The sequence below is a fragment of the Arvicanthis niloticus genome, chromosome 29 (genome assembly GCF_011762505.2).
Source record: "Arvicanthis niloticus isolate mArvNil1 chromosome 29, mArvNil1.pat.X, whole genome shotgun sequence".
NCBI classification, from domain to species: Eukaryota; Metazoa; Chordata; class Mammalia; order Rodentia; family Muridae; genus Arvicanthis; species Arvicanthis niloticus.
In genome coordinates, this window is record NC_133437.1 from 1823907 (window position 1) to 1837607 (window position 13701).

At 38.6% G+C, this 13701-nt stretch overlaps 1 pseudogene; it reads right to left on the reverse strand.

The window, feature by feature from the left end:
- Positions 1–438: 438 nt before the first annotated feature.
- On the reverse strand, positions 439–1058 carry LOC143440235 (high mobility group protein B3 pseudogene; annotated as a pseudogene).
- Between the last annotated feature and the right edge of the window lie 12643 nt (positions 1059–13701).

Below are 13701 nucleotides of genomic sequence, written 5' to 3' on the forward strand. Positions count from 1 at the left end.
ATCAGGTCAAACCTGAGCTACTGCTGCCTCCAGAAGGCATCTTCCCCACACAGCCTCCACGCCAAAGAAAGGAACATCAAGAATCTCTATGGGTTGTTTTGTTCTCTTTACAAACTATAGATATGTACAGTTGAAAACTCAGGATTTCTAGCCAATTACCATATAGTTAACACTACCTTACAAGTTGAGAACAAAATGCCAGAAACATCTTCAAACACCAACAGCAAAGTGCACTGAGTGAGGAGGACTCGAGAGTGCCTTTTCATTTTCAAAATGTTTAGAGCTATGTACAACTTTGATACAGTTTCAGGGCGCTCCGGACACCCACATCCACTTTATGTAAACCACTGACACTTTAAGAAACTACAATATGATCATGATCAAATTTTGTAATTAAGCCTAACAAGGGCAATAGACATGACTCAAATAAGACATGTTTCAATCACAGTGCTCTCCTACTATAAGGTATTCACAAAAAGACAGAGTTTTATCTTCCTCCTCCTGCTCCTCCTCTTTCTCTTCCACCTTTTTCTGGGCAACTTTAGCAGGACCTTTGGTGCCATCAAACTTCCCTTTAGACTTAGAGTCAGCAACATCCTTCTCATACTTCTTCAGCTTTGCTGCCTTGGTAATGTAAGGCTGCTTTCACTGTCACTTAAGCTATGCCACATCTCACCCAGCTTTTTTGCCACGTCTCCACTGGAGATGTCAGGGTTTGTGGATTTGATCTTGGGGTGGAATTCAGAACAGAATAAGAAAAATCCAGACTGAAGTCTTTTTGAGCATTCGGGTCCTTCTTATTCGTGCCTCCGTTAACTGGCCCATATTTTTCCATCTCCTGATCATAACATACTTTATCTCTCTTTGCCATTTCATCATACTTCAATTTCTCGTTGGTAGACATTGTCTTTCAACTCTCAGAGCACTTCTTGGGGAAAAAAACCCCAATTGACTGGAACCTCTGGGTTTTTCCTCTTATGTTCTTTCCTACATGTCTACACAAAGAAGGCGTAAGCAGACATCTTGCCCTTTGGTTTCTTGGGGTTACCTTTAGCCATCCTGATTGTAGTATCATTTACTCACATTTTAAATGTTCTCCCCCTTCCCAGTTTTTCCTCCACAAACCCTCTATCTCCTCTCCCTGCCTCTATGAGGGTGCTCCGCCACCAGCCCACCCACCCCTGCATTAGTAGACCTAGCATTCCCCTACCCTGGGTCAGTGAGGCTCCACAGGACCAAGGGGCTCCCCTTCCATTGATGTCCGACAAGGCCATCCTCTGCTACATATCAAGCTGGAGCGATGGGTCCCCCTATGTGTACTCTTTGGTTGGTGGTTTAGTCCCTAGGAGCTTTGTGGGGGTGGTCTATTTGATTGATATTGCTGTTTTTCCTATGGGGTTGCAAACCCCTTCAGCTCCTTTGATCTTTGCCCTAACTTCTCCATTAGAGTCCCTGAGCTTAGTCCTATGATTGGCTGTGTGCATCAGCATCAGTCTTGGTCAGGCTCTGGCAGAGCCTTTCAGGAAACAGCTATACCAGGCTCCTGTCAGCAAGGATCAGCAATAGTGTGTGGGTTTGGTGTCTGCAGATGGAATGGATCTCTAGGTGAAGCAGTCTGTAGATGGCCTTTCCTTCAGTCTCTGTTCCACTCTTTGCCCTTCATTTCCTTTTGACAGGAGAAATTCTAGATTAATACCTTTGAAGTGGGTGGGTGGCCCTATCCCTCAACCAAGGACCATTCTATCCACTGGATATGGTCTCTAAAGTTTCTGTCTAATGTCCTCTCTGTTGGGTCCTGGGAACTTATTGGGAGCCTGTCATCTGGGACTTTCTAGTGGCTACCCTTTGTTCCCCCTCTCTCACTGCTACTCTCCTCCTTTCAAATTCTCCCCCATCTTCTCCCATATTTGAATGGGCACCCCTTTTTCCCTTCCCCTCCTCTCTCCTTCCCAGATTCCTCTCTCCCTCTACTTCCCGAGATTATTTTCTTCTCTCTTCTGAGTAGAACTATAGCATCCACACTTTGGTGTGGTCTCCTTTCTTCTTGGGTTTCATATAGTTTGTGAGTTGTATTATGGGTATTCTGAGCTTGTTTTGACTACTATCCTCTTATCAGTGAGTACCATACCGTGTGTGTTCTTTTGTGACTCAGTTACCTAACTTAGGATGATATTTTTTAGTTCCTTCCATTTGCCTGTGAATTTCATGAAGTCATTGTTTAATAGACAAGTAATTAATCCATTGTGTAAATATGCCAAATTTTCTGTATCCATTCTTCTGTTGAGGAACATCTGGGTTCTTTCAAGCTTCTGGCTGTTATAAATAAGGCTACTATGAATATAGAGAAGCATGTGTCCTTGTTATATGTTGGAGCATCTTTTAGATATATGCCCAGTATGCTAGCTCCTCAGGTAGAACTATTTCCTATGAATATAGGGGAGCATATGTCCTTGTTATATGTTGGAACATCTTCTGGGTATATGCCCAGGAGTGGTATAGATGAGTCCTCAGGTAATGCTATGGCCAATTTTCTGAGAAACTGCCAGACTGATTTTCAGATTGGTTGTACCAGCTTGCAGTTCTACCAACAATAAAGGAGAGTTCCTCTTTCTCCACATTCTCACCAGCATCTGCTGTCATTTCAGATTTTGATTTTAGCCATTCTGACTGGTGTAAGGTGGAATCTCACGGTCACTTTGATTTCCATTTCCCTGATAACTAAATGTGTTGAACATTTTTTAAGTGCTTCTCAGACATTTAAGATTCCTCAGCTGAGAATTCTCTGCTTAATTTTTAATAGGGTTACTTGCTTCTCTGGAGTCCAACTTCTTGAGTTCTGTGTATATTTTGGATGTTAGCCTTCTATTGGATGTAGGGTTGGTAAAGATCTTTTCCCAGTCTATGGGTTGCTGTTTTGTCCTATTGACAGTGTCCATTGCCTTACAGAAGCTTTTCAATCTTATGAGGTCTAATTTGTCAATTCTTGACCTTAGAATATAAGTCATTGATGTTCTGTTCAGGAAATTTTCCCCTGTGCCAATGTGTTCAAAGTTATTTCTCACTTTCTCTTTTATTAGTTTCAGTGTATCTGGTTTTATTCGGAGGTCCTTGATCCACTTGTACTTAAGCATTGTACAAGGAGATAAGAATGGATCAATTTGCATTCTTCTGCATGCCAAGCATCAGTTCAACCAGCAACATCTGTTGAAAATGTTGTCTTTTTTTTCACTGGATGGTTTTAGCTTTTTTGTCAAAGATCAAAGGTGACCAAAGGTGTGTCAATTCATTTCTGGGTCTTCAATTCTATTCCATTGCTCTGCCTGCCTGTCTCTGTACCAATACCATGCTGGTTTTATCACTATTGCTTTGTAGTACAGCTTTAGGTCAGGGATGGTGATCCACCCAGAAGTTCTTTTATTGTTGAAAATTGTTGCATGTAATATTAAAAAAATAAACAATCCACACAATCATCTCCCTGCCCCCCATGGCTAACCTCATGCTGACGTCCAGGGAACTTCCCAGTCTGCCGAACTTCCTATGGTTCACTTGCCACAGAACCAGCACATATTCTCAGTCATCTGCTGCCTGTGGCTGGCTGTCACAAATCTCTGTACCCCAGTAAAACCAAAACTCTAGAGGTTTATAATTTATGTTGGATTTATAAAAGTAAATTCTCAACTCACAAAATGTCCACACAATGAACTCAGAGCCAACTGATATTGACATAAGCAGCCTACCTATATTGGACAAATGTCCTGTATTATTCTATCACTTCTATGATATTTATACTGTGAATAGCTACCTATGGATATTTCAAGCCACATGGATCTGGTTCAACCTCTTCCTCCTTCTCTGTTCTCTGTCTTCTCTGTCCCCCTCTGTCCTGTCTCTAAACCTCTCAGCCCACCTTCTTTTTCCAATCACAGGCTCTAGTATTATTTTTTGCCCAACCTCACCTGCATATAGACAGCAGTCCAGAGAATATTTTGTGCTAGCCTGTTTTTTTGTTATTCCAGATAAATTTTAGAATTGCTCTTTCTATGTCTGTGAAGAATTGAGTTTGAATTTTGATGAGAATTGCATTGAATCAGTAGATTGCTTTTGATAAGCTGGATATTTTTATTATGTTTGTCCTATGAGCGTCTTCTGAGGTCTTCTTCAATTACTTTCTTGAGAAACTTGAAGTTCTTGCTATACAGATCTTTCACTTGCATGGTTAGCATCACACTAAGATATTTATTATTTGTGACTATTGTAAAGGGTGTCATTCCCTTAAATATCATCCCAATTATCCTTTGAGTAGAGGAAGGCTACTGACTTGTTTGAGTTAAGTTTGTTTCCAGCCACTTTGCTGAAGTTGTTTATGAGGTGTAGGAGTTCTTTGGTGAAATTTTGGGGGTCACTTATGTATACTATCATATCAGCCACAAATAGTGATATCTTGACTTTCTACTTTCCAATTTGTATCCCTGTGATCTCCTTTTGTTGCCTAATTGCTTTGGCTAAAACTTAAAGTACTATATTGAATACATACGGAGAGAGTGAACAGCCTTATCTTGTCCCTGATTTTAGTGGGAGTGCTTCAAGTTTCTCTCCATTTAGTTTGATGATGGCTACTGGCTTGCTGGATATTGCTTTTATTATATTTAGTTATGCACTTTAACTTAAATTCCTGATCTCTCCAAGACATTTAGCATGAAGGGGTGTTGTACTTTGTCAAAGGCTTTTTCAGCATCGAATGAGATGATCATGTGACTTTTTTCTTTGAATTTGTTTATATAGTGGATTACGTTGATGAATTTTTATATTTTGAATCCCTGCATTCCTGAGATGAAGCCTACTTGATCATAGTGGATGAACATTTTGATGTGTTTTTTTAATTAAATTTGATAGAATTTTATTAAGTATTTTTTAATCAATATTCATAAGAGAAATTGGTCTGAAGTTCTCTTTCTTTGTTAGATCTTTGTGTGGTTTAGGTGTGAGCATAATTGTGGCTTCATAGAATTAATTGGGTAGTTTTTCTTCTGTTTCTATTTGGTGAAATAATTTGAAGAAAATTAGTATTAGGTCTTCTTGGAAGGTCTGATAGAATTCTGCACTGAAACCATCTAGTCCCCAGGATTTTTTGGTTGGGAGACCTTTACTGACTGTTTCTGTTTCCTTAGGGACTGTTTATATGGTTTATCTAATCCTGATTTATTTTGGTACCTGGTATCTGTCTAGAAAATTGTCCTTTTCATCCAGATTTTTCAGTTTTGTTGAGTATAGGCTTTTGTAGTAGGATCTGATGATTTTTTTTTTTATTTCTTTAGGTTCTGTTGTTATGTCTCCATTTTTATTTCTGTTAATTTGGATACTATTTCAGTGCCTTATGGTTAGTCCAACTGAGGGTTTACCTATCTTGTTAATTTTCTCAAATAACCAGCTCCTAGTTTTATTGATTTTTTGGTATGGTTCTCTTTGTTTCTACTTGGTTGATTAAAGCCCTGAGTTTGGTTATTTCCTGCCATCTATTCTTCTTGGGTATATTTGCTTCTTTTTATTCTAGAACTGTCAGGTGTGCTGTTATGCTGCTAGTGCATGCTCTCTTCAATTTCTTTATTGAAGCACTCAGAGCTATGAGTTTCTTCTTAGCACTGCTTTCATTGTGTCCCATAAGGTTTGGTATGTTGTGCCTTCATTTTTGTTAAATTCTAAAAAGTCTTTCATTTCTTTATTTATTTCTTCCCTGGCTGAGTTATCATTGAGTTATTATTGAGTCAATATTTGTTCAGCTTCCATGTGTATGTGGGCTTTCTGTTATTTTTGTTGTTGAAGAGCAGCCTTAGTCAGTGGTGATGTGAAAGGATGCATGGGATTATTTCAATCTTTTTATATTGATTGAGGCTTGTTTTTTTGACTGATTATATGGTCAGTTTTGGAGAAGGTGCTGAGAAGAAGGTATATTCTTTTGTTTTCGGGTGAGATATTCTGTAGATATCTGTTAAGTTCATTTGGTTCATAACTTCAGTTAGTTTTTTGCTGTGTCTCTGTTTAGTTTATGTTTCCTTGATCTGTCCATTGGTGAGAATGGGGTGTTAAAGTCTTCTACTATTATTGTGTGAGGTTCAATGTATACTTTGAGCTTCAGTAATATTTCTTTTACAAATGTGGGTACCCTTGCATTTGAGGCATAGATGTACATAATCGAGAGTTCCTTTTGGTGAATATTTTCTTTGATGAGTATGTAGTGCCCCCATCTTCTTTGATAACTTTTGGTTGAAAGTCTATATTATTGGATACAAGAATTGCTACTTCAGCTAGTTTCTTGGGACCATTTGCCTAGAAAATTTCTTTCCAGCCTTTTAGTTTGAGGTAGTGTTTATCTTTGTCACTGAGGTATGTTTCCTGTAGGCAGCAAAATGCTGGGTCCTGTTTAATGTATCCAGCCTGTTAGTCTATGGGTTTTTTTTTTTTTTTTAATTGGGGAACTGAGTCCAATAATGTTGAGAGATATTAAGGACCAATGATTGTTGCTTCCTGTTATTTTTGTTATTAAAGGTGGAATTATGCATGTGTGGCTCTCTTCTTTTGGGTTTGTTGTGAGATTAATTTTTTGCTTTTTTTGGATGTAGTTTGTCTCCTTGTGTTGGAGTTTTCCTTTTATTATCTTCTGTAGGGTTTGATTGGTGGAAAGATATTATTTAAATTTGGTTTTGTCATGGAATATCTTGCTTTCTCCCTCTATGGTAATTAAGAGTTTTGCTAAATATAGTAGCCTGGGCTGGCATTTTTGTTGTCTTAGGGTCTGCGTGATATCCACCCAAGATCTGGCTTTTAGAGTTTTTGTTGAGAAGTCTGGTGCAATTCTAATGGATCTCCCTTTATATGTTACTTGACCTTTTTCCTTTACTGCTTTTTCTTTCTTTGTTTTGTGCATTTGATGTTTTAATTATTATTTGACAAGAGGAATTTCTTTTCTGGTCCCATCTGTTTAGTGTTCTATAGTCTTCTTGTATGTTCATGGGTATCCCTTCTTTAGGTTAGGGAAGTTTTCTTCTATAATTTTGTTGAAGATGTTTGCTGGCCCTTTGAGTTGGGAATCTTCACTCTATTCTATACCTATTATCCTTATGTTTGGTCTTTTCATTGCATCCTGGATTTCTTGACTATTTTGAATTAGGAGCTGTTTGCTTTTTGTATTATCTTTGACTGTTATGTCAATGTTTTCTATGGCTGACAGCTCTGGCACTGCCCGTGGTACCAAGCTTGGGCATAGGCCTGGGGGATTCTCGGGTCATCCATTATGAGAGAATGCCAATGCCCTTACTGGACAGGTTTGATGTATACACCAAGCCAGGGAAGAAAAACAAACTTAGGAAAAAATAGGAACTCAACAGGGGGGCAACAGGATGTCAAGTGTAAATTCCCTTCCTGGGGCATCATCCTTCAACAGGATGTTTTGTTCTTAGAAAAACTGCAGAATGTTACTTTGCAGACAGCAGCACTCAGAAAGTCTCAGCCAGGGCATAGCAGCCCTATGGGGTTCTACATATGGCATCTTCTACACCTGAGATTCTCTCTTCTATCTCTTGGTGATGCTTGCATCTATGAATCCTGGTCTCTTTCCTAGGTGTTCTATCTCCAGGGTTGCATTTCTTTGTGATTTCTTTATTGTTTCTATTTCAGTGTTTAGATCCTAAATGGTTTTGTTCAATTCCTTTACCTGTTTGGTTGTATCTTCCTGTATTTCTTTAAGGGATTTTTGTGTTTCTTCTTTAAGGGCTTCTACCCGTTTACATATGTGCTCCTGTATTTCTTTGAGGGAGTTATTTATATTCTGCTTAAAGTCCTCTATTATCATCCTAAGATTTGGTTTTAAAACAGATTTTTGGTTTTTCAGTGTGCTAGGGTACCCAGGGCTTGCTGTGGTGGGAGAACTGGGTTCTGATGATGCCAAGTAGCCTTGGTTTCTGTTGCTTATGTTCTTGTGTTTGCCTCTCACCATCTGGTTATCTCTGGTGTTAGCTGGTCTTGCTGTATCTGACTGTAGCTTGTTCCTCCTGTAAACCTGTGAACCTCTGATCGTAGGTGCATTAGCCCTCCTGGGAGCCTAGCTTACTCTGGGTGGGATTGGATATGGAAAGCTGTGGTACAGGGTTAGTTCTAGGCACAGATTTCTGAAAGATATTAAGTAGTAATTTTTGATATGTAGATATTCACCCACAATGGAATACTCTATACTCCTGAGCAGAACAAGTTAAGCTTGAAGTCAAAATAATTATCCAGTTCTGCTCTGGTGTTTCAAACTATACAGCAGCCTTCTAAGTGTCCAGAAATGTATTGAGTCAAGGAGCAGTTGCTCCAGCATCAGTATGAGTGAGCAAGAAAATAAGCCAGCATCGTCCAGGTACAGTTGTCTTTCTTGCTCTGATTCAGATTTACTGAGACTGATTTTAAAGATCAGAAGCCTAGGTACTTTACTGCTGGAAATGTCAAACCATTGAGCTATTGTTATAATAACTGGCCATGCCATAGTAGCATTTTGTGGCAATTTTACTGTTACTGTGGGGTCAACATTATGGATTCTGAATCTATTTGAACTGCTACTGATCTGCTTTCTAGCATGCAGCATTATTGACTCTGAAGAAATCATTAGTTTTATAGTCTATGAAAGTATATCAAGAATAATACCAGGTTGCACATTATAACCAAATTTTTTGTGTGCTTTTTATTTCTTAATAAAACACTTATGAGGTCCTCCAAGAGGCCCAACTCAGCTAACTTAGGACATCATCCAGCCTATTAAGGTAATGTAGGAACTTGCCAAGTCAGAGCTTCTCTGTTGCTACATGCAAGAGGATGTGACAGTTTTTAGAAGTGGCTTGTTTAAAAGCTTTGCACTTCCTTGGATGAAGGGGTTGTATAGTATGACTGTATTATTATTACATCATTATACATATTAATTAGATAAAACTATTTTCCAAGTATATGCAAAACAACACATGCTGTGTTTCGATGCTTTGTTTGAATGAGAATATTCATTCAAATATTCTCTTTGATAAATGAGAACAAGAGTATTCTTTTCCATATTTGTTTCACTTTAAACAAGCCAGTGTTTTCTAAAAAGATGATCTATGTGAAAGGTCCTCAGCCATGGGCAAAGAGAGCAAGCCACTCCTGGGCGTATGTAATCTGATTAGGAGTCATTGTAGTAAAGCCTTGCTGATCCCAAACCCAGCTATCTGTAGGTCCCAAGACAATATAACAAGATAATCTTTTGAGATCATTAGGCAGTGTGTATAAAGATCTCCCTTATAATTTTAAAGAAAAAAAAAAAAACAGGAAAAAAATTCAAAAGATTGTATTTGAAAGAGCCAAAGTAAAAATATAGACAGATTTATTCAACAAGTAAGGGATAAATATCAGCAATTACAGCATCTATAACCCAGGTGTGGTCTTATTTAATTTTTCCTCACAAAGAAATTAGTAGTATTGCTCTGGCCTGGATACTGGTGGCTCGAGCAGTCTCCCAGCTGATCTGCTCCCCTCTGGAAACTGAGTCCAGAGGCACCCTAGGGAGGGCACGGATCACAGAGCAGAAAGTAGGAGAATCCGACCACATTCCTAGGCATTAGAAGCACAACTAGCAGTAGAAAGCCCCCCAGAGGGCACCTGGCAGCCAGACCCTGCCCCTGCAGAGAACCACTTCCCTACTGCCTCTGGCCCAGGTACCTGTGGCTCGAGCAGTCTCCCAGCTGATCAGCTCCCCTCTGGAAACTGAGTCCAGAGGCAAAGCACCGTAGGGAAGGCACAGACAAGCAGAGCTGCAGAGGCACCCAAGAGAGGTCAAGGACCCTAGAACTGCAGGCATCCTAGAGAGGACACGGCCCACAGAGCAGCAGAGCAGGGGACACCATATCCCGAAGCATCCTAGAGGAGCAACTACATTCAGAACAGCAAACACCTAGCTGGTCTACCACTGTGGAGACTCCATATCCTGAAATATCTTAGAGGAGCCACTGAACCAAGAGCAGGTGGAGCTCAGGATCATAGAGTCATCCATGCCCCAAGGAGTTCTGATACAACCAAGATAACTGGAAAGACAGACTCCAGTCAGAACCAGTGAGTGTGAGTAGAACTACAGCTAACCAAATGGCGAAAGGCCAGCAGAAGAATGTAAACAACAGAAACCAAAGTTACTTGGCATCACCAAAACCCAGTTCCCCCACCATAACAAGTCCTGAACACCATATCACACCAGAAAAGCAGGACTCAGAATTAAAATCACTACTCATGATGATGATGGAGGACTTTAAAAAGGACATAAACAACACTCTCGAAGAATTTGAGAAGAACACAGGTAAACAGATAGAAGCCCTTAAAGAAATGCAAGAAAACACAACCAAACAGGTGAAGGAATTACAGAGAACCATCCAGGATCTAAAAATTGAAGTAGAAACAATAAAGAAATCGCAAAGGGAGACTACACTGGAGATAGAAAACCTAGGAAAAAGATCAGGAGTCATAGAGGCAAGCATCACCAACAGAATACAAGAGATAGAAGAAAGAATTTCATGCGCAGAAGATTCCATGGAAAACAGAGACACAACAGTCAAAGAAAATATGAAATGTAAAAAAGTCCTAACATAAAACATCCAGGAAATCCAGGACACAATAAGAAGACCAAACCTAAGGATAATAGGTATAGATGAAGGTGAAGACTCCCAACTTAAAGGGCCAGTAAATATACTCAACAAAATTATAGAGGAAACCTTCCCTAACCTAAAGAAAGAGATGTCCTTAAATATACAAGAAGCCTACAGAACCCCAAATAGACTAGACCAAAAAAGAAACACCTCCCGTCACATAATAATCAAAACATCAAATATACAGAACAAAGAGAAGATACTAAAAGCAGTAAGAGAAAAAGGCAACGTAAAATATAAAGGCATACCTATAAGAATTACACCAGATTTCTCACCAGAGACTATAAAAGCCAGAAGATCCTGGACTGATATCATACAGGCCCTAAGAGAACACAAATGCCAGCCCAGACTACTATACCCAGAAAAACTCTCAATCAATATTGATGGAGAAACCAAAATATTCCATGACAAATCCAAATTTACACAATATCTCACCACAAATCCACCACTTTAAAGGATAATTGGTGGAAAACTCCAACACAAGGAGGGAAACTACAACCTAGAAAAAGCAAGAAAGTAATCTTCCAACAACCCTTAAAGAAGGTAGCTATACAAACATGACTCCACTGCCAATAACAAAAATAACAGGAAACAACATTCATTTTTCCTTAATATCTCTTAATATCAATGGATTCAATTCTCCAATAAAGAGACATAGACTATCAGATTGGATACATAAACAGGACCCAACATTTTGCTGCATACAGGAAACACACCTTTGTGAAAAAGACAGACACTACCTCAGAGTAAAAGGTTGGAAAACAATCTTCCGAGCAAATGGCCCCAAGAAACAAGCTGGAGTAGCAATTCTAATATCAAATAAAATCATTTTTCAACCAAGAGTAATCAAAAAAGATAAAGAAGGACACTTCATATTCATCAAAGGAAAAATGTACAAAGAGGAACTTGCAATTCTGAACATCTATGCCCCAAATGCAAGGGCACCCACATACATAAAAGAAACTTTACTAAAGCTTAAAGCATACATTGCACCTCACACAATAATAGTGGGAGATTTCAACACCCCACTCTCAGCTATGGACAGATCATGGAAACAGAAACTAAACCGAGACACAACGAAACTAACAGAAGTTATGAACCAATTGGACTTAACTGACATCTATAGAACATTCCATCCTAAAACAAAAGAATATATCTTTTTCTCAGCACCTCATAGTACCTTCTCCAAAATAGACCATATAATTGGTCACAAAACAGGCCTCAACAGATACAAAAAGATTGAAATAATCCCTTGTACCCTATCAGACCACCATGGACTAAGACTTGTCTTTGACTTAGACAAAAACAATGGAAAGCCCACATACACGTGGAAACTGAACAATGTTCTACTCAATGATAACTTGGTCAAGGAAGAAATAAAGAAATTAAGGACCTTTTAGATTTAAATGAAAATGAGGACACATCATATCAAAATTTGTGGGACTCCATGAAAGCAGTACTAAGAGGAAAAATCATAGCTCTAAGTGCCCAAAGAAAGAAAATGGAAAGAATGTACACTAATAAATTGACAGCACACCTGAAAGCCTTAGAACAAAAAGAAGCTAATATACCCAAGAGGAGTAGATGGTAGGAAATAATCAAACTCACGGCTGAAATCAACCAATTTGAAACAAAAAGAACTATATAAAATATCAACAAAACCAGGAGCTGATTCTTTGAGAAAATCAACAAGATAGACAAACCTGTAGCCAGACTAACCAAAGGGCACAGAGACAGTACTCAAATTAATAAAATCAGAACTGAAAAGGGAGACATAACAACAGAAACAGAGGAAATTTAAAAAAAAAAAAAAAACATCAGATCCTACTACAAAGGCCTATACTCAACAAAATTGGAAAATCTGGATGAAATGAACAATTTTCTAGATAGATACCAGGAACCAAAGTTAAACGAAGAGCAGATAAACCATCTAAACAGTCTCATAACCCCTAAAGAAATAGAAGCAGTCATTAAAAATCTCCCCACCAAAAAAAGTCCAGGGCCAGATGGTTTTAGTGCAGAATTCTATCAGGCCTTCCAGGAAGACCTAATACCAATTTTCTTCAAACTATTCCACAGAATAGAAACAGAAGGAAAAATACCCAATTCATTCTATAAAGCTACAATTACGCTCATACATAAGCCTCACAAAGACCCAACAAAGAAGGAGAACTACAGACCAATCTCTCTTATGAATATTGATGCAAAAATACTCAATAAAATTCTCACAAACCGAATCCAACAACACATCAAAGCAATCATCCATCATGATCCATCAAGTAGGCTTTATCCCAGGAATTCAGGGATGGTTCAATATTCTGAAATCCATCAATGTAATCTACTACATAAATAAACTAAAAAAAAAAAAAAAAAACACATGATCATCTCACTAGATGCTGAAAAAGCATTTGACAAAATACAACATCCCTTCATGTTAAAAGTCTTGGAAAGATTAGGAATTCAAGGTCCATACCTATATACAATATACAGCAAGCCAGTAGCCAACATCAAACTAAATGGAGAGAAACTTGAAGCAATCCCACTAAGATCAGGGACTAGACAAGGCTGCCCACTCTCACCTTACCTATTCAATATACTACTGGAAGTCCTAGCTAGAGCGATTAGACAACAAAAGGAAGTCAAAGGGATACAAATAGGAAGGGAAGAGGTCAAAATTTCACTATTTGCGGATGATATGATAGTATACTTAAGTGACCCTAAAACTTCCACCAGAGAACTCCTAAACCTGATAAACAACTTCAGTAAAGTGGCTGGATATAAATCAACTCAAACAATTCAGTAGCCTTCCTATACTCAAAAGATAAACAGGCTGAGAAAGAAATTAGGGAAATGACACCCTTCACAATAGCCACAAATAATATAAAATATCTTGGAGTGAATCTAACTAAGCAAGTGAAAGATCTGTATGACAAGAACTTCAAGTCTCTGAAGAAAGAAATCGAAGAAGATCTCAGAAAATGGAAAGATCTCCCATGCTCCTGGATTGGCA